The 19,634-nt window shown below is 49.6% G+C and overlaps 1 long non-coding RNA gene across 3 annotated transcripts in view; it reads left to right on the top strand.

Moving 5' to 3' along the window:
* The first annotated feature begins 200 nt into the window (after positions 1–200).
* The window catches only part of LOC131743831 (uncharacterized), a 97,685-nt gene continuing 78,251 nt past the window's right edge, over positions 201–19,634 (top strand). For 2 of the 3 annotated variants that reach the window (XR_010837570.1, XR_010837572.1), the window contains exons 1-3: positions 648–946; positions 1,251–1,391; positions 3,520–3,622. This is a non-coding gene — a long non-coding RNA (uncharacterized lncRNA). Of the gene's footprint in view, positions 271–647; positions 947–1,246; positions 1,392–3,519; positions 3,623–19,634 lie in introns of those variants that run through there. The other variant, XR_010837571.1, reaches the window with a different exon arrangement.

Genomic DNA, 19,634 nt, shown 5'->3' with positions numbered 1-19,634 from the left:
CGCAGGGCACTGGCCAGGCCGTCCACGGGCACCAGCTCGCCTTTCCTGCCCAGCTCTCTGACCAAGCTCTTGGTGCCCCTCGAGAACAGGGATGACGTGTTCCTTGAGGGCTAAGAAGAGCGGTGTCATCCAGGGCTGTGGATGCGGGGGCCTCGGCGAAGGCTGCCAGCCGGCTGAGCTTCTAACGGAGTGAGGAGTGGGGCGCCCTGGGAAGACTGCTCCTCCTGCCCACAGCTGGGTGCTAGGCCCTCCTGGAGGTGGAAATCACAGGTGGGCAACCGCCCGGAAACATCCCTCCAGTCACCCCCCCACCTGCCTGCGCGGGACCCCAAGAAACTCAAGGACCAGGGACTCCTCGGTTTTGGAACAGCTGTTCCCTTGGGAATGTTACTCTGTGCCTTGGTTTCCTCATCCGTTAAGTGGAACTTTATGCATATTTACATAAAATATGTATAGATTATTATTATCTATAGTAATACCTCCTCTGTGGGACTGTGACCAGGACCGACGAGCTGTTTGTAAAGAACCTAGAGAAGCGCTGGCCCAGGTTAATAAGCTGTTACCCGCTGCGGTCGGGCCCCGCCTCCTTTTCCCGGGTTAGCTGGCCCAGGCACAGACGGGGAGAAGAGATGCGGGTGAAACAGGAAGGGAACAGGCAGTCCTCTCTTCTCCCCGCCCACACCACTGGGTTTCTGGGCAGATGCATCTAGGACGATCCTCTCCCTCCCCTCCCTCCCCCGGACTCCGGTAGCGTTTTGTCCGTAGCCTTTGGTAGCACTTGACCTTGCAGTGGGCACCTTACCTCGGAGGGCACTGGAAGCCACAGAGGGCTCGGGAGCAGGGCAGCGGCGCGGCACACCAGTGCGTGTGCTGTAGGACGAGAGCCTGGGCAGCCGGGAGCACAGCCGAGTGGAAAGGGAAGACTTGAAGAGCTTGTATCCAGAGGGTGCGCGACCATGGGCTCCAGCCCGAGGGGACAGAGTTGTCCCCTGACGGGGGGAAGGGGGGTGGGGGGAAGTGAGGGGCTGACTTCTCCATTAGGCATGGTGCCCAGGGCCCACAAAAATGTTTTAATTTATTTAAAATCAGAAGAAAGAAAAACTTGTAGCTCGAAGAGAATGTCATAATACTTACTGTTAGAATAGTCATCTGTATACCAATACACTTAAGGCCAAAGAGAAATTTAACGTATGGTTGAGAGTGGGCCAGTACAGTCTTAAATGGTCATTTTAATGTTTTTACGGAGGAAGGTGACCACGTGGCCGGGGTGCGGGAAGCAGCAGGAGGCAAAGCAGCGGCCCGCAGACGTTCCTGCGTCGGGCCTGCAGGGGGCGCCGGAGGCACGTCGCACGAGCGCGGGGAGGAGTCGCCGTCGGGCCCTCCAGGAGACGGTGAGGAATTCAGGGTGGGGCCGTGGAGAGGACCCTGGGGGGACAGCCTGGGGCACGCGCCACCCTGATCGGGGGTTCAGCCTCAGGGAGAGACAGAGAGAGAGACGCTCTCCAAAGGAGAGCGGTCCCGAGAAGGGAGGGAAGCTCGGGGAGAGGGCGGGGGGAGCCGGGCCTGACCTCCCCCGCGGGGCCGCTGTGGGGCGCCCTCGCGCTGAACCCCGCCGCGCCCCCAGGACCCGGGTCCGGCCTCCCACCCGCCGCCCCACCCAGTCCCTACCTGAGGCTCCGGGCCGGCTGTCCCCGCGAGCCGTGGCGTGGGCCGCACGCTGCGCCCCACGCAGGAACTCTCTAGGACCCCTGCCCAGGCCACGGGGTTTCCAGCCCCTCCCCCGCCCGCGGTCTTGGCCCCTGGGGGGCGGGGTCTCCCACCCCTCCCACCCCTCCCTCTGACCCTATCTTGACCCTGACCCATGGAGGTGATTCTCCAGCTTTCAACAAGGGCGGTTAGACGTACGCTAATATTTATGCTCTGCTTTTCTTTCTTTAATCAAAGTTACACATTCACGTGGTTTAAAGAATCAAATTGTGCCCAAGTTCTTTTTTTTAAACCTCAGACTCTCCCGTTCCCCATCAGCCCCATCTCCTCCGTGGTTTCTCCCCAGAGGCATGGCTTTGAACTCTTTTTGTTGCTTGTCTTGGTAGCTGCCTCTGTTCTCTCTCTTTCTTAAAGGACTGTGTTGACACCATGCAATCCACACATTGGAAATGTACACCTCAGTGGCTTTTTAGTATATTCACAGCATTGTGGAGCCTCCACTGCAGTCAATCCTAGAACATTTGTATCACCCCAACCATTGATGGACTTTACGGATTTGCCTATTCTAGATACTTCATATAAATGAATACAAGGGGGCGGGGGGGGGAGGGAAGTGAGGGGCTGACTTCTCCATTAGGGCACATCGTCCAGAGCCCACATGTATTACATAATACAAGACGTGGCCTTTTGTATGTGTCATCGATTAAATAAGAAGCTTTCTGAGTTGCAGGCGTTATCCATGGACTTACACCAGGGAAGCTGAGGGTTTAGGGCCCCCTCTTCCTCTACACCACACACAAGTCCCGTCCCTCATATACTCTCAACAGAGTTATAATTCTCTTTGTTCTTTAATATTATTGTGAGTCTGCAAACTCTACTCAGCTATTAGTAAACTAATTATTTTTCCTTTCCTGTAGGATTTTGATAGTTTCTCATCCGCATTTTCTTCTTTGCCTTTTTTTCCTATTTTCTGTGTATTTATATCTAATTAAATCCAAACTCTGCCAAATGATTAAATCTCTTCCTATTATGTTCAGATTCAAGGTATTTTTTTTTTTTAATCAATTTCATCTTCCTGGAGAAATCTCTCCAGGAGCCTTCCTGTCTGTTCAGGTCAGGGCTTTTTGTCCTCTGGCCCGGCACTGAGTGTCATCCTGGGAATCCCCCTGTCTCTCTTCCGCACTAAATCTCCTTTCTCAGTAGCCAGCGTCTTCCTCATGTTTCTCTCTTTCACTTTGGTGTATCACATCCTCTTACATCTTTCTGGAAAAGGGAACGTGGGCAGTCATTGTTTTAAAAAACTTTGTTTGAAAATGCCCTTATTCTACCTTCAAACATGATATAGACTTCCAGACTGGAAATAATTTTCCATCAAAATTTAGGAAGACATTGCTCCATTGCCTCTAGTTTGCTGTGTGGTTGTATTTTAAAGTCATTCTCATGTAAGATCTTTTGTAAATAACCTGTTTCTCCCCCTGGATTTTCACTTCGTCCCACATGTTCTGAAATGCCCTCAAAATGTTTTGGTATGGGCTCATTTTCATGTGTTTGTGTTAGGCACAAATATCAGTAGGTCTTTTTTTCTTTCATATGTATATATGTGTTTATTTATTCGGCTGCGCTGGGCCTTAGTTGGGGCACGCAGGATCTTCACTGCCACGTGCGGGATCTTTGTTGCGGCATCTTTAGTTGCGGCATGCGGGATCTAGTTCCCTGACCAGGGATCCAACCGGGGTCCCCTGCATGGGGAGCATGGGGGTCTTAACCAGTGGACCACCAGGGAAGTCCCAGTAGGTTTTTCTCTTGTGCCAGGGCCCCAGGAAGAATCTTCTAGTCTCCTGCCTGCTACAGAAGCACTGGGAGAAGGAAGTCAATTGGGAAAGACCTCGCTCACAACTCCCAGCTCGGAGAGAAGGTGAGGAGAGCGGTGCAGGCTGTCTGGGGGATGAACTGGAACTTTCCATGAAAAAAGGGCTCTCTGGCCACTTCTGTGCCCCACTAGTGACAGGAGAGACCTCTAGAATGTATCCTTTTGTTGTCTTTTTGCTGGATGGAAAGAGAAAAGAGGAAATGTTAAGCACCCAGAGTTAATTATCACGATCATTAACAAACAAACAAACAAAATCCAAGGACATTTCAACACAGGAGAAAACAGAAAACGTGAGTCAGACAAGATCTTCTGGGGGAACAGGAGGAGGCTGAAGTGCCGTGCACCACTTTACAAGCTCTTAACCCAAGGCCAGAGTTTTGTTTTGTTTTTAATATTTATTTATTTTTGGCTGCATCTGGTCTTAGTTGCGGCACGCGGGATCTTTGTTGAGGCACATGGGCTTCTCTCTAGTTGTGGTGTGCAGGCTTCAGAGCACGTGGGCCCTGTAGTTGCAGCATGTGGGCTCTCTAGTTGTGGCGCACGGGCTTAGTTGCTCCGCAGCATGTGGGATCTTAGTTCCCCGACCAGGGATCGAACCCGCGTCCCCTGCATTGGAAGGCAGATTCTTAACCACTGGACCGCCAGGGAAGTCCCGAGAGTTTTTAAAAATAAACCTTTTCCCCCTCGTCTGCTTGGCTGAGACGTTGTGGGGAGGGGAGAAAATGGACTGGAGGAGGGCAAGTCTGGGCATGGCTTCTGGGAAGAGGGGCAACACTGACCACAAGCAAGTGTTTGGGGGAAGCAGGGCTGTATTAATGAAAAGTGATAGCCACGCCTGCAGCTGGGCCTCAGCGACGGAGTGTCTTGCCCAGGTGCTGACTCACCTCTTCTCCCCCAGGGAAGCCAGGTGAACGCTCTCAAGGAAGCTAAGACCCCCTGAGCCCCGCCCCCACCCCCACACTGACCTCTCTGAAGACGCAGAGACGTGTTCTGTGCGGAGAGAGAGGCAAATGCCTCTGCTGAGGTGAGGGAACCCAAGCCCGGGGCATTTAGCCAATCCATACAAGACAGGACAGAGCCCAGGCCAGCCATCCAGGACTCCTCAGAGCCCAGGGGAGTCCTTTCCTTTTTCATGCTATGACCGTAGCCAGTAGGAACAGGCTCCAAACAATAATTTGCAGCAGCAGAGAAACAGGTCTCAGTTCTGGTGGTGGGGAAGAAAGAAACGCTTACTACCCCGCCGTCTTTGTGCAGATAGAGGGTTTGGACAGAGCCAGTCGGGCTGGGGACGAGCAAGATGTATAAAAAAAGGGTGACACGGCATCTATGCAAACACTATAGGGAAAAAAGACAGTGGAAGCATCCATTCAGGTAGAAAAGTTAGGTTAAAGCAAAGCACACTGGGACTTCCCTGGTGGCGCAGTGGTTAGGGATCTGCCTGCCGATGCAGGGGACACGGGTTCGAGCCCTGGTCCGGGAAGATCCCACATGGCGTGGAGCAACTAAGCCCGTGCGCCACAACTACTGAGCCTGCGCTCTAGAGCCCGCGAGCCACAACTACTGAAGCCCGCACATGCAGAGCCCGTGCTCCGCAACAAGAGAAGCCACGGCAATGAGAGGCCTGTGTACCCCAACGAAGAGTAGCCCCCCTCGCTGCAACGAGAGAAAGCCTGCGGGCAGCAGTGAAGACCCAATGCAGCCAAAAAAAAAAAAATTAATTTTAAAAAAAGAAAAGCACACACTATCTTAATTATTTTGTATCAAAGCAAAATCATCTCAATAAAGCAAGACCTCAAAGATGAGAAGATGAAACAACAGAATTAAGTGAAAAGGGAGATTGCAAAGCTGAGGAAACAAACTGAATATCAGAATGACAATTTCTGAACTAATAAATTAGAAAAGCAATAGAATGATCATTGCAGTTGAGGGTTGAAATCACAGACATCAAGGAAAGACCTGCTCTGATCTCAGAGAATGCAAAGGGGAAAAGGAGAGATTAGAGCAATTAGACGAGATACAATGTATTTAGAGGACCCAAAGGACATTGGGTGACTGAAACAGAGAATTCAACAAACAGAATGTATAACGTGTTGAATGATATGAGTGAACCGTCCTTAAACGGTGAAGAACCTAATCCACAGCTCAGAAGAGGCACAGTCAGGAAAACTCACAGGGTGACTGATGGACACACAGATGTAATTGTGTGTGTGGGGGGGGTAATTTTTATTTTGAAACGATTCCAGACATACAAAAACATTTCAAGAATAAAGAACTCCTGTTTTAAATATTTCACCACATTTCCTTGATCACATATGTATCCATCCATCAGTTCACCTTATTTTCTGATACATTTCATAGTAAGTTACAGACATCAGTACACTTTACCCAATACAATTCAGAGTGCATATTAACGAGAGTTCAATATTGTGTACACTGCTTTGAGGTAATGTTAACATGCAGTAAAGTGCTCACATCTTTAGATGCTCTTTGATGAGTTTTGACAAATGCATAAACCTTTTACAAGATACAGAGTATCTCCGTCGCCCCAGAATGTTCCCTCGAGTCTTTGTTGGTCCCTGTCCACCCAAACTGGAGAGGCAGAGAAGCGTGGCCCCAGGCCCCCTGAGCACTAAGGGCGGGCACAGCACAGACAGGGGTGTGGCCAGGCCTCTCTGGACTGAGCGCCCCGGGGAGGGCTCAGGCCTCGGCCAGCTGCTGTAGCACCGTACGGGGCAAACAAGGGCTTCTTGGCCTCCAGGTCCCAGGTCCCCTTGGGTTTGTCGGGAGCCACCGTCAGGCTGCACTCCTCCAGCAGGCTGAAGGTGACGGCCCACCCCTCTACCTGCAGCGGGGTGAGGAGCTTGGGGTCCAGGGTGGAGGGGGTGTTCCAAGGGTACTTGCAGTTGGGCTCCAGGATGCTCTTCACCTGGAAGAAATGAGGTCAGGTGTTGCAGGTCAGCCTTTGAGATCGGGAGACAAAACCTTCTGTCCCGAGAGCCAGGGGCCTCACCGGGTCATGGAAGAGGCAAAGTCACGGAGCCAAGGGGACGGGGAGTCTCGTCCTGTCCTGTCCTGTGATCAGTGTGGTCTTGGATATGTTATTGGAAATTGTTGCGCTTTGGTTCTTCAGCTGCTGAATGGTGGTACTAATATCGACCTTGCAGAATAGTGGTATCTGGAATTACATGTGTATGTGTACACGTGAGCAATGTGTGTGTATGTGCATATGTCTGTGCACACATATGTACTCATGTATACATGTATGTGGAGAGAGAAAGAGCAACTTGCAAATGGTAACTGTGTGAGGAAAGCAGAGGTGTTTCAGATCCCCTGAGCCCCCCAAACTTGTATTCCTATGTGGCTCTTTTAGAACTGTGGGTGCCCTCTGCTGGGGTTGCCATGGAGACGGAGAACCCCCCCCCCCCCAGGTAGACTCACACCCACCGGGCTTGCTCCCCAGAGGGAGAGGCAGCCAGAGGATTCCGGGTGGCCACACGGGATCCTTTCTCCCCTCTCAGCAGGATCTTATGTCACCTCTCTTTCCTCAGGATCATTCTTATCCCTGGTTCCCTCACCCCCCAGCTCCTGCTTCTGGAGCAGGATCCCCTCTTTCATGGACCAGGCCAGTAGCTCATGTTGGGTGTCACTCAGCACTGGGAACGAGGGGACATTTGGGGAGAGAGAGTGATGAGGAGTCAGAGTTTTCTTCCCTACTGTGAACTAGGAGACCCCATGAGGGGGCAACCCGGAGGCAGAGGCATAAAACCCGTTGACTTGAAAGTCAAGTTCCCTCCTGCTCTTGGGATGGTCTCCAGGATGCTACATAACATGGTCCAGGGGCTGGGCTTCTAGGCTGGAGCCTGGAATCACCCACGCCCAGTGATGGGTTGGGTGAACTTGGCCTGGTCTTTCTAGATCCCGGGCTAGTTCTGTATCATATGGTGAATTTATCTCACTGGTCCCTCCTGACCTTGGAGAGGGGTGTGATGTGAGATGAAGGCCATGGTTGGTAGTAGACGGGTTTTAGAGAGGTGGGTGGCAGCTAACCCTGCCCTTTTTGGGTCTAGAGGCCAAATTTGTGACGTTCCCATATTTCCCTCAAATCACTCTTACCCAATATGGCTTTAAGGAGGTAAGTCATGTGCAGCCTTAACTTGAGCCATAGATTTCTGGAGTCCCCTTGCATCTCACTTAGGAAGGTGCCACCAAAGCTGTCCAGATGATCCAAGGGGCCCCGATCCAACTATAGGAAACCGGTATTATTAGTAATACAACAACAACAATAATAGTAATAGCAATAGTGATGTTGTTTTGCAGTTTTGCCGGTATCTTTTGAGTCTACCAGTGATTAAACAAGGTGCGAAGGGGCGGGATCTTCACCTCCCCCCAGATTCCAAGCAGCTTCAGCATGTGGGCTGCGTGCCCTGGACCTGGTCATTGTGCCTGGAGTAGCGTTTGGGACCCCCTTCTGCAGCCCTCCTTCCCCATGTATCTTGGCAGTCTATCTCCTAAACCTGCCCCTTCACAACTTTGATCAGCCTTAGGTAGAGTGGGACCCCCCCAGCCATGTCCACGAGGTCCTGCAGAGCCTCTCGCTCCTTGAGCCTGGCCGGGACGTTATGGAGACTAGCATCCTGAATGGCCTTTGGGAGCTGTGCCATTGCCTCCATTTCCCTGGAAGCCTCCTTTTGTAGGTGCTTGAAAGCTGTCCTCAGGCATCAACGTCAACCAGCAAATGGGGACAGGTCTCTGATTAGAACATCCGTGACGTGATAAGCCAGGCAACCTCATCTCGTTTACCCACCAAAAGCATCTCTGCAGACGGCATGTTCGGGCTCTGGGGATGGAGCTATCATAATAGGCTAAAAAGATGGTCAATCCTAGTGCTGTGAAGGGACCCGGGGGGGTGGAAGGCAGGGAGGAGAGAAGGAGATTCTGGAAAGAGGTCATGGGAAGTGGAAGAGAATGACCAAGAGAATGATGTGTCTGGGACACGCCTAGAATACCGTGGATTCTAGCGTCGGGCTCTAGAGATGACACTCTTAGGTGCTCTGGGCTCAGTTTCCACATCTGTTTAGTGGGAAGGTTGTGAGGATTAAATGAGTTCATGTACGTAAAACGCTTGGGGGAGTACCTGGCACACATGAAGTGCCCTCCTTATCATGTGATTCTGCCTGTGTCGTCTGTGACCGCGCGCGACATTAAGCGAGGGATGGGGTTGGGGGCTCTCTGCTTCTCCTAGGAGGCTTCAGGTGGCCTCCAGCTGATCTGCTGAGAGGGAGAGGTCCAGCGAGGCAGACGTTTCTGTTTGCTCCACGGCCGTATCCCCACTGCTCAGAATAGTGCCTGTTGCCCGATAAGCCCTCAACAGGTGTTCGTTGCGTGCACGCACGAATGAATGAATGAACGAACGGGGCTGAACAAAGCGTCGATTTGGAAGTAGAGCTCAGTTTTGTAAGTTGCATGCAAGCCACCTTTTGGGTGGTTGGCTTTGCAGTTTCCCACCCAGGAAGTCCCAGCTTCCCTCCTAACAAACACTGACCTTGGCCAGGGGGGTCCTGTATTCTTCCTGGAAAAAGAGTCACAAGTGATCATCTCCCTTCCTCATCCCCCAACTTTACTTTTGAGACATTGTGGAGAGTCCTGCCCTCCTAACGCCTTCTCCCTTTTGCTTAACCTCCTCCTGCCCCCATCCCCGTCTGTCCCTCCCCCTCCTTGGTCGTGTGGAACCCCTCCCATTCCACAGAAACTAGGGCCAGGCCCCGGGGCAGCGGTGGCAAAGGCAGGGGCCATCTGCCCTGCTCTCCAGACGTATGTGTGCCATTAGGACCCAGCCCGCATCCCAGGAAACACACACTCACCCATCGGGAGGATGGGACCGCGCATGGTGACTAGAAGAGAAATTAAATCCTTACCCAAGAGTTAGTCTCTGAAGGCACTCGGTTTCTCTGACCTTCTGCCCCCTACTTCCCTGACCCCCGTCCCCTTTCTGTCTACCCCTTCCCTCCCAGGGGACCAGACCCAGCGACTTGCGTAAGGACAGCAGAGGCAATCACGTGGCATTCTGGTTGTGACAAGAGGCCTCAGGGAGGGATCAGATCCCACTTTCCTGGCTGTAAAATCACCCGCTCACCCATCGCTGATTGCAGCTGACTCTCTTCTGGAAAGATACACAAAAGGACTCACTCACCAAGAGTTAACCTCCGCTCCCCCGACCACACACACACACACACACACACACACACACACACACACACACACACACACACACACACACCGGTGTTCAAAGGAGAAAGTTGGCTTCCTCTGTGGCCCCGAGAGTCTATGGCTTGAAAAAGACAGAAGCGATTGGCGGGCTGTGGAGGAGGAGGTTAGTTTCCCTCTGGGTCTGCTGGCTGAACACCGTGCATGGCTCTTACTAGCATCCAGAGGGGGTCAGAGTTCAGTGGGGCCCCAGGTGTAGGCAGAGAACCTGCCCAGCTCAGGAACTCACCTCTGGAAAGGGTGTCCACTTAGCATCATCTGAGATGAGAAGAATGTCTGGATGGGGCCGAAGCCGGGTCAGGAGAGCCCAGGTTATCCCTGGTGGAGGCGTCAGATCCGACTTTCCCGGCTCTAACATGACCCACTCACCTGCTATCTGCATCTGCAGTTTCTCTGGAAGGAGAAGCAGATGTGCTCCCGCACAGACGTCTTCTTTACCTCCTCTCCCGCTCCTCTCCCTCCTCCCCTGACCTCTCTAACTGTACCCCCCCCCCCCCCCCCCGCTTATCTCTTACCTCTCAACACCATCCGCTGACACAATGCCTGAAGACATGGAGCCCTAGCGAATCCCCCACCCCCACCCCCCGCCTGACTCTACTTCAGGGTTCAAAGGAGAGAGGTGGCTCTCCCTGTGGCCAGGGGCTGTGTCTGGGTCCAGGGCACAGGAGACTAGGAGGCGGTGGAGGAGCCTGGCTGGGGGAATCTTCCCTGTGGGGCTGAGCCCCTTGCAGGGCTGCTGTTAGCACCCGGAGGGGTCAGAGTTCAGCAGGGCCCGAGGTGTAGGCGGAGAACCTGCCCAGCTCTGGCACTCACCTTCCGGAAGCGTTTTCCGCTTGTGATCATCTGAGATGAGAAGAATGTCTGGATGGGGCCGAAGCCGGGCCAGGAGAGCCCAGGTTATCCCTGCTGGATCCTTTCACATACCTGCACCTGTAGCCCCCCCCCCCCCCCGAGCCCATCCCCAGCTTCCTGCTCCGGATCGGGTGGGGCAGCGTTCCTCAGTGTGGCCTGGGGACCCCTTGCATCAGAATCACCTGGGGTGATTGTTAAAACTCAGAATCCCTGACCTCACCCTGTTTCTTCTGAATCAGATTCTCTAAAGAGAAGCCTGGAACCTGCATGTTAAATAAGCACCTCCCGTGATCATCATGGCCTCTAACCTAGAGGACTGCTATGGAAACGGTCTCATAAATGGAGACCCCACAGATCATGGTGTTGGCATATCCGGGGAGAAGAGAGCTCCAAGGAGAGAATAATCAAGTGTGTGTTCCTTGGTGACGCACATGGGGTAAATTCACGGGAGGGCAGAGTCCAGTGGGTCGAGGCGTGGGTGCCAGGGAGGGGGGGAGGACACAGGGTGTAGGAGATTCTTAAGGAAGTTTCTATGAGGGGCAAGCGGGTGGGAGGAGGGGATCACTGGAGGAGGAGGACACTTGGGTGAGGGGTTAACAAGCTGGCAGAGACCCGATCGTGTCGCCAGGTCGAGGAGAAGCATCCAGGTGACCTGGAGAGGATGAGGACAAGCTTGTGTCCATCACTTTGTCAGACATGTTTCTCTTGTCTTCACATCAACTGTGGAGAGATGGTCTCATTTCCAGTATACAGATGGGAAGGCTGTGTAAGAACAAATACAAATTAAAAATATGAGGCTTATTTCTCCCAGTTGAAAATCAGGGAAGAGATTTCCTTCCCCTCCTTTTCCTTAGAACCTTTATTTTAGAAAACTTGGGTAAAAGTGTAAGCACTTTCTCCTCTCTTGGAAATGTATATAAATCCTTTTGAAAACTCAGCTTTAGGACCCAGGAAAGTCTTTCTCAAGGACCTGAGAACTATTCTTTGAAAGGTAAGCACCTAGTATCACCCCTCCCAGTTTCCGTGGAAGGGCAGAGCCTAAATTCAGTGGGCACGTGCTCCAGGGCACAGATCGACTTCCCCTTGGAAAAGTTAAAAGTTTGTTTTTCTTCTGGATAAAACCAATTAGCTAACAGGTGGTCACTTCGATTACCAGGTAAAGTCAGGATAAACTACGTGTGATAGACGGTTCTGTCTAGGCTTCTTACCAGAGGACTAGTTATTATTTATCTTGAAAATAAGTCTATGTAATTGGTTTTATCTGTGGGGCTATATATGAAAGGGCGAGATTTCTTTTTTCTTTTTTTTTTTTTTTGCGGTACGCGGGCCTCTCACTGCTGTGGCCTCTCCCGCTGCGGAGCACAGGCTCCGGACGCGCAGGCTCAGCGGCCATGGCTCACGGGCCCAGCCGCTCCGCGGCACGTAGGATCCTCCCGGACCGGGGCACGAACCCGCGTCCCCTGCATCGGCAGGCGGACTCTCAACCACTGCGCCACCAGGGAAGCCCAGAGATTTCTTTCTGTTTTTGCAATCTTTTAGTAGATTGCTTATGACATGCCCCACATTCTGTTTTAATGCTTATTCAATGATAACATTATTTTCTTTCTCTATTACCTTCGTGGACAGATTTTCTGGATTGGGAGATTCTAATTATATTTCCCCAACAGCTGAAACCCAATGAGGGATTCACATTTTTACCAGTTACACAGCAAGTGCTCTGGCAAATGACCGATCTGTTATGCACATTATTTCCCTTTTTGGTTTGTTATGAGGATTAAATTAGTTCATGTAGGTCCAATGTTTACTGCACTGGACAGCATTGTAATGTTCCTTCTCTTCACCCTTAGTCCTAAATTTTGTTAATATTAAGCAAGCCACACTCGTCCCCTAGTGGCCAACACATGACTTGCAGGCACTTCTGTGAGGTTAACCTTTCATCTAACTAGGTTCATTCTGTTCATACTTTGCAACACTTGCAAAAGCACAATATTGTTGAAAAGGAGGATCCGTTTTTCTCCTCCCTTAATTAAAAGCACTTTGTCATCCCTCATGACCTTTAATAATACTACCTACTCCTGGTGCCCTCAGCAGTCTCCGACCTCTGACTAACTCTTGGGTGGGGAATTTAATTTTGCTTCTAGGCACCATGAGAGGTCCCATCCTCCGAAGAGGTGAGTGTGTGTTTGCTGGGATGGGGGATGGGGTCCTAATGGCACACGTACATCCGGGGAGCAGGGCAGATGGCCCCTGCCTTTGCCACCGCTGCCCCGGGGCCTGGCCCTAGTTTCTGTGGAATGGGAGGGGTCCTAGGAGGTGGAGGGATGGACCAGGATGGGGGCAGGAAGAGGTTAAATGAGAGGGAGGAGGTGGTAGGAGGGCAGGACCCTCCAAATATCTCAAAAGTAAATTGAGGATGAGGAAAGAGATGATTACTTGTATTACTTGTGACTCTCTGTCCAAGAAGAATATAGAAACCCCTTTGGCAAGGTGAGTGTTTGTGAAGGGCAAACCTGGGGTTTCCTGGGTGGAAAACCATAAGACTGATTTCCCAACTTGGAGATGACCATGAAAACTGAGATGACTCAGAAAACTGAGTCCTACTTCCATGAAACAAACATCTGTCGAGGACTTGTTTTGTATTTTTGAGTATAGCCATCCTGGTGGGTATGAATTGGTATTTCATTGTCATTTTGATTTGTATTTTGTTGATGGTTTAGATGTTGAGCATCTTTTCAAATTCTTATTTGCCATTCATATTATATCCTTTGGATAAATATCTAATCAAATCTTTAACAATTTGATGATGGAATGAATATTTAGAGTGATGTAGAACAAGCCTGGGTAAGGGAGCTGACCCGGCTGGGTTTAAGTTTCTGGCTTGTGCGCCTGGGTTCTGGTAGTGCTGTGCTTTGAGAAGCAGTGGCTGACAGTCAGGCTTGGGAGAGGAGGATCTTTTATTAGTTTGGGAGCATACCGAATTGGAAAAGTCTGTGAGATCTCCCAGTGAAAGTGTCAAATAGGTAGCTTGAAGTAATGGTCTTGGAGTTGAGAATTTGGGTTGATGATATGCATTTGGGGGAGAGATTGCTCTATAAATGGTAATTGAAGACATGAGGATAGATGAGGTTGATCTAGATCTAGGGGCAGTATATGGAAGAAGTGTACCTGAGACCATTTCTGAGGTTCCCCAACATTTAAGGGTGGTTGGAGAAGGTTGAAGCAGGAAAGGAAACTAAAAATGAGGTGGTGTGCTGGGCAGAATTTTTCGCAGCGGTCCCCAAGATTCCATGCCTTGGTCCCCAGATCCTGTGACTGTGACTTCACTCATGGGATTATGTTATGTTATATGGCATGGCTGGTCTTCAAGCACAGTGCTATCCTGACGGGTCTAACCTAATCAAATACATCCTTAAAAGCGGAGAATTTCCTTCAGCTGATGGCAGAACAATTCAAAGGAAATCCAAGCATGAGACGGATTCCACAAGCTGTTGCTAATCTTGAAGATGGAGGGGCCACGTAAGAAGGAATCTGGGCAACCATAAGGAGTGGAGAAGGAGGCCGCCAGCAGACAGTCGGCAAGGAAATGGGGACCTCAGTCCTACAGCCTCAAGGAACTGGATTCTGCCTGAATGAGCTTGGAAGCAAATTCTTCCCAGAGCCCCCAGGACCTTGACATTGACCTTGTGAGACCCTCAGCAAAGAGCCCAGGCAATTTTGTCTGGAATCCTGATCTATGGACTGTGAGAATAAATAAATGTTGCTAACAAATTGTTAACAAATTACCACCAGCTGCTAAGCTGGTGGTAATTTGTTAAACAACAACAGAGAACGAATGCAGATGGCTAAAGCCAGGAGGAAACACCAGGCAGGAATCACCCATGTTGTGGGAGGAGTGTTTTTCAAGAAGGAGAAAGTGGCCGAAAGATTTGAATGCTGCTGAGAAATGTAAAAACGTGAATTAAATGTACACACGAGATTTAGCTACATGGATGTCGTTTGGGGAGGTTAGCAAGATCTGTTTGCGTGGAGTGATGGACCCTGAGGTCTCATCGCCGTGGACTGAGAAATAGTGGCAGGTGTAGATGTCTCTAAAGTTCCCTTCCTGTTGGTGGGGAAAAGAAGATCATTATAAGGCAGTAAGTAACTCGAGGGGGTTGAAGGGTTGGGTGAGAACTTTTTCTTCATTTGAGCAAGATTAAAAACCGATGGGAACAATCAGTGAAGAGGGAGAGGTTGAAAATACAGGAGAGATGAGGGATACGGGTGAGTTATTTTGTGATTTTTCCTTCCTTTTTGTGAAATGAGTTTTTTTTCAACTAGATGATTTCTAGTTATTTCTAAGGTGCTCCTATTCTGTGATTATCGTCTTCATTTTTAGCTAAACTCTCATTCTTGCTTCGGCTCTTACAAATCTTGGGGAACTTCCTTCTGTTAAAGTCAAACTCTTTATATTCTGTTGACTATCTCTCTGGTTCCCCAAATACAGTCCAAGGAGTCCATGGGGATGTGTTCCCTCCGAATGCTGTAGGGCAGAGTCCTTCCTCACCTCTTCTGGCTTCCGGCGGTCCCTGGCAGTCTCTGAAATTCCCCAGCTTGTGGCTGTATCACGCTGGTCTCTGACTCCGTCTTCACACGGCCTCCTTCCTTGTGTGTGTCCGTGTCTCTTCTTACAAGGATACCAGTCATACTGGATTTAGGGTCTACTCTTATCCAGGATGGCCTCTTCTTAGCCTAACTCATTACATCGCAAAGACTCTGTTTCCCAAAAAAGGTCACATTTTGGGGGTCCAGGTGGACGTGAATTTCCTGTCTTCAGGGAAGTGAGCTTTCCTGACTTCAGGGGCCACGTGGGTGAATAAACCCGTGAAGGGATGTGCATGTCTGTACCGGGCATGTGGGAGAGGTTGGCAGCAGACTGAGGAGATAGGGGGTGCCCCCCATAAAGCCATTTTAAACCCTGCTCTGGACATGCACACACAAAATCTGAGCTGCTGAGCCCAGACTCGCAGGCTGCGAGTTGTGGATCCCTCACGCACCAGAGGAACAAGTTTGTCCCAAGCAAAATTTGTCTCCCAGTTTAAAGGTGCTGGAGACTCTGGCTGCTGGTGGGGGAATGGGTCAGAAGGGTAGGGAGAACATTGAAGAAGTTTCTCTAACTGTCCAGGCACTAGATGGTAGGAGCTTAAAAGGGGAATATACCAAATTATAGTTTAAATAGATCCCAGGAAGACCTTGGAGCGTAATTTTGTTTTTTGAACCTTTGTTGGTATATAGGATCACATCTTTCTGGTTCATCTAATGAAAGGCGGTGACTGACAGTATTATCTCACGCATTTCCAATTTATGCCAGAGGGTGGCAGCATTGTCAAGCCGCCGGAAGCTTGCTGGGGATGCCAGACTTCCCTTCCTTTATCTGCGTTGGGACCCACTGAAATAGACATCTCCTCAATCCCATCTCTGCCCTCCTGCCTGCCCTCCCCCACTTCTCCCTTCCTCCTTGCTGGGTTTACAGGGAAAGAGCTGGGAGAAATGGGACAATGGCAGAGGGCGTTAACACTGGTTTCTTTTCACATCCTCAGAATAGAATCTCCCTCTTAAACATGACATTGATTGTATTAAGTGTCTTCCTTAAAAAATCTCTAGGAGGTAAGACCTGAATTATGGGGGAACTTAGAGCTATTTTCAGTGTTTCAGAGAAGCTGTGACTTGGTAAAATGTCAACTGCTTATGCCGGGATTACTATGGATTCTGTGATAAATCTGATTATTTCATGCTGAGCAAAAGCCCGGGTTGACAGCTTGAAATGTCTTTCAAGAAGCAGGGAAATATTATTTCTAGATAAATTCAGCCAGGCAATTAAACTCTTTCAAAATCTCGGAACCTTGATCAACACATAGGAAAGCAGGGGTGGTGAAAAATCTTGGGATTCACTGTCTTGGTAGAAACAAAGATTGTCTTCAAATACTTAGAGGACTATTGTAAGACTGGTCGATGGGGACAGATGTAAGAGTCTGGGTTTGGAGTTGGGCACACCACCTGCTTCGTGACCCCGGGTAGATAATTCTAATTCTCTAAGCTTCATTTTTCTCATCTTACTGAATTGCTGTTGGATCACATTAAATAAGGTATATAGGATCCTACCGTGGCATCTAGCACATAGCTGATACTCAATAAGATTTCCTTGAATGAAATGAAATAATGGCAATAGTAACCTGGAGTTTGAGAGGCTGTATCCTTGGTATCATGGCCTTACGGAGACTCAAAAGCAGTGGGTGGGAAGAAGACAAAAATGTGATTCTGTCTTTTGGGATGTTTAAGTTGCTATTTAAAAATTTTAGCTATTCTTGAATAGTTGAGCATATTTTAAAATGTCCGCTCCCTCTGGAGTGGGGCCATGAGTAACTGGGAATCAGAGGCTAGATACTACTGTTCTTGCACGTTTCACACGTGTAGTAGAGTACACATCAGTTGTTAAAAAGAAAAGCCAGCATCGGGGGGGGTCTTTGCATTTGAGTACAGTTAGCCCTCAATGATCTGAGATGGCTTGGAGGGCAAGTCTAGCTTTTTTTTTTTTTTCTGTGGTAGGCGGGCCTCTCACTGTCATGGCCTCTCCCGTTGCGGAGCGCAGGCTCCGGACGCGCAGGCTCAGTGGCCATGGCTCACGGGCCCAGCCGCTCCGCGGCATGTGGGATCTTCCCGGACCGGGGCACGAACCCGCGTCCCCTGCATCGGCAGGCGGACTCTCAACCACTGCGCCACCAGGGAAGCCCCTAATAGTTCCTTTTTTGATAATTATGCTAATGGTTCTTTGTTTAAAGTCCCCTTTTTAAATTGGTGAATTATACTCTGTTTTTGTGTGTGAATCTGTATGTATAGGTTTTCACAAAAGATTAGGGACAAGCTTGTCATTAAATGAGCTGTTACCTATGGTTTACTGAGTGCACACAAGATGCTAGGTGTTGAGGACACAGAGTGAAGAAGACACCTTCAGGGAATCTATATTTTATAAGCTGTCATCTCAGAAAAGAGGAAAGATTATATTATCTATTGATGTGTAACAAATCACTCCAAAACATAGTGCCTTAAACTAGCAAACATGTAATGTATGTTTCCCTGTTCCCAAGGGTCAGGAATTTGGGAGCGGCCTTAGCTGGATGGTTCGGGCTTGGGGGTCTTGCGTGTGATTGGAGTTGACGTTGGCTGAGGCCATGCTCATCAGAAGGCTTACCTGAGGCTGGAGAATCTGTTTTGAAGATGGTTCTCTCACATGACTGTTGGCAAGAGGCTCGGTTCCTTACCATGTGGGCCAATCCATGGATGGCTTGAGTGTCCTCACAATATTGCAGGTAGCTTTCCCCAGAATGAATGATGAGAGAGAGAAAGAGAGAGAGACAGAGAGAGAGAGAAGGGAGAAAGTATCTATGCCTTATACGATCTACTCACCCACTGCAAATTCTGCCATACTGTATTTGTTAGAAGTTAGTCCCTACGTCCAACTCTCCTCACGCTCCATCTCTTGAAGAGAGAGGTACCAAAGAATTTGTGGACCTATTTTAAAACCATCACATAGATGTTTAACTATGTTTGTATCCATCTACCAATGTCACGATTCCCTCAAGATGCAGAAGCAGGCCCTTGTGCTCACATATTCATTCATTCGTTCGTTCGTTCATTCACTCAGCAAGTATTCGTTGAGCACCCACTACTTGCTGGCAATCCCAGCCTAGAAACGTAACCCTTTGTTTCGTCATTGGGACTCTGGAAAGAATAAAAAATACTCTCAGTTTAGTTAAAAATTTGAAGAGCTATCATGTAGAGTAACCAAGAAGTAGCCCATCTCACCAAGGTAAGGGCGCTCGCCAACCAGTTGCAAATTAAGAGTGCAAGTGTACTCGGATCAAGTGTATGCTGGGTGGCTTTTTATTTTGGAAATCCTTCTGCTTTCCTAACGGTTGCCTGGCGACCAGAGCTTTGTTCTCAGTTCACACCAGGAGTGTTGGAACAGAGTTGCTCAATGGCATTAAAATTCACCGGGTTTCCCAAGCAGCAGAGAAACTCTGGATGCTGAGCCCCGTTGGTCACCTGGCCGCTCACAGCGTGGACATGGACGTGGGGAGACCCTGGAGCGAGTGGAGTTTGCCTACGGTTGGGGCAGGGGTGTGCGTACAAGGCCGGTATTTCTCCTTCTGGATGGCTAAGAATGACACGATTCACATCTAAGAAGGGATGACACTTGTTTTCGAATGTCCTTGACACTTGCTTGCGCGGCACTTGTATTGAAATGGGGATGACACAGGAAATACAGCACGGCCTGTTTGTGAGCGAAACTTTCTGCAGTTTCATGATTAAAAGCTATCCGCTTTGGAGATGCTGGCACATAGATAATGCAAATCCAGCTCCTTCCCAAAATTTGCACTAGCCCCAAAGAAGAAAATCTTATTTTCCTTTTTAAATATGTTTTGAAATAAATGAAATCCAGTAAACAGCTGTCGAGCACGTGCTATATGCCAGGCTCTGGATTAAACGCTGTGCAAAAAATAATAACGTTTGATCCCTCTCATTCATTTGTTCAGTCAATGAAAATTTATTAAGGGTACAACTTGCCAGGTACTCTGCTCGGCGCTGGGAGTATAGACGTAAGTAAAATTGATATATTTCCTGCCCTCATAGTATGGCATTCTAGTGGGTCTCAGGACGTAATGGGAAAGAGAAAACCTCGTAGCGCTCCTGGGGAAGGAGAAGGGAAAAGGACTCCAATGGATGGATGAGGATTGTGACAGCTACACAGGAAACCCAGAGCTGCCCACATCTGCATTTCTGGAGGCTTTGCTGTGCACCCCATCCTCGACTGCCGATTCTTCTTTTTTAAATTGAACTATAGTTGATTTAGTGCCCATCTCCTCTGTACGGCAGGGTGACTCCGTTGTACGTGTATATACAT

This window comes from Kogia breviceps, chromosome 17 (genome assembly GCF_026419965.1).
Source record: "Kogia breviceps isolate mKogBre1 chromosome 17, mKogBre1 haplotype 1, whole genome shotgun sequence".
NCBI classification, from domain to species: domain Eukaryota; kingdom Metazoa; phylum Chordata; class Mammalia; order Artiodactyla; family Physeteridae; genus Kogia; species Kogia breviceps.
This window is presented reverse-complemented; position numbering and strand designations above follow the sequence as displayed.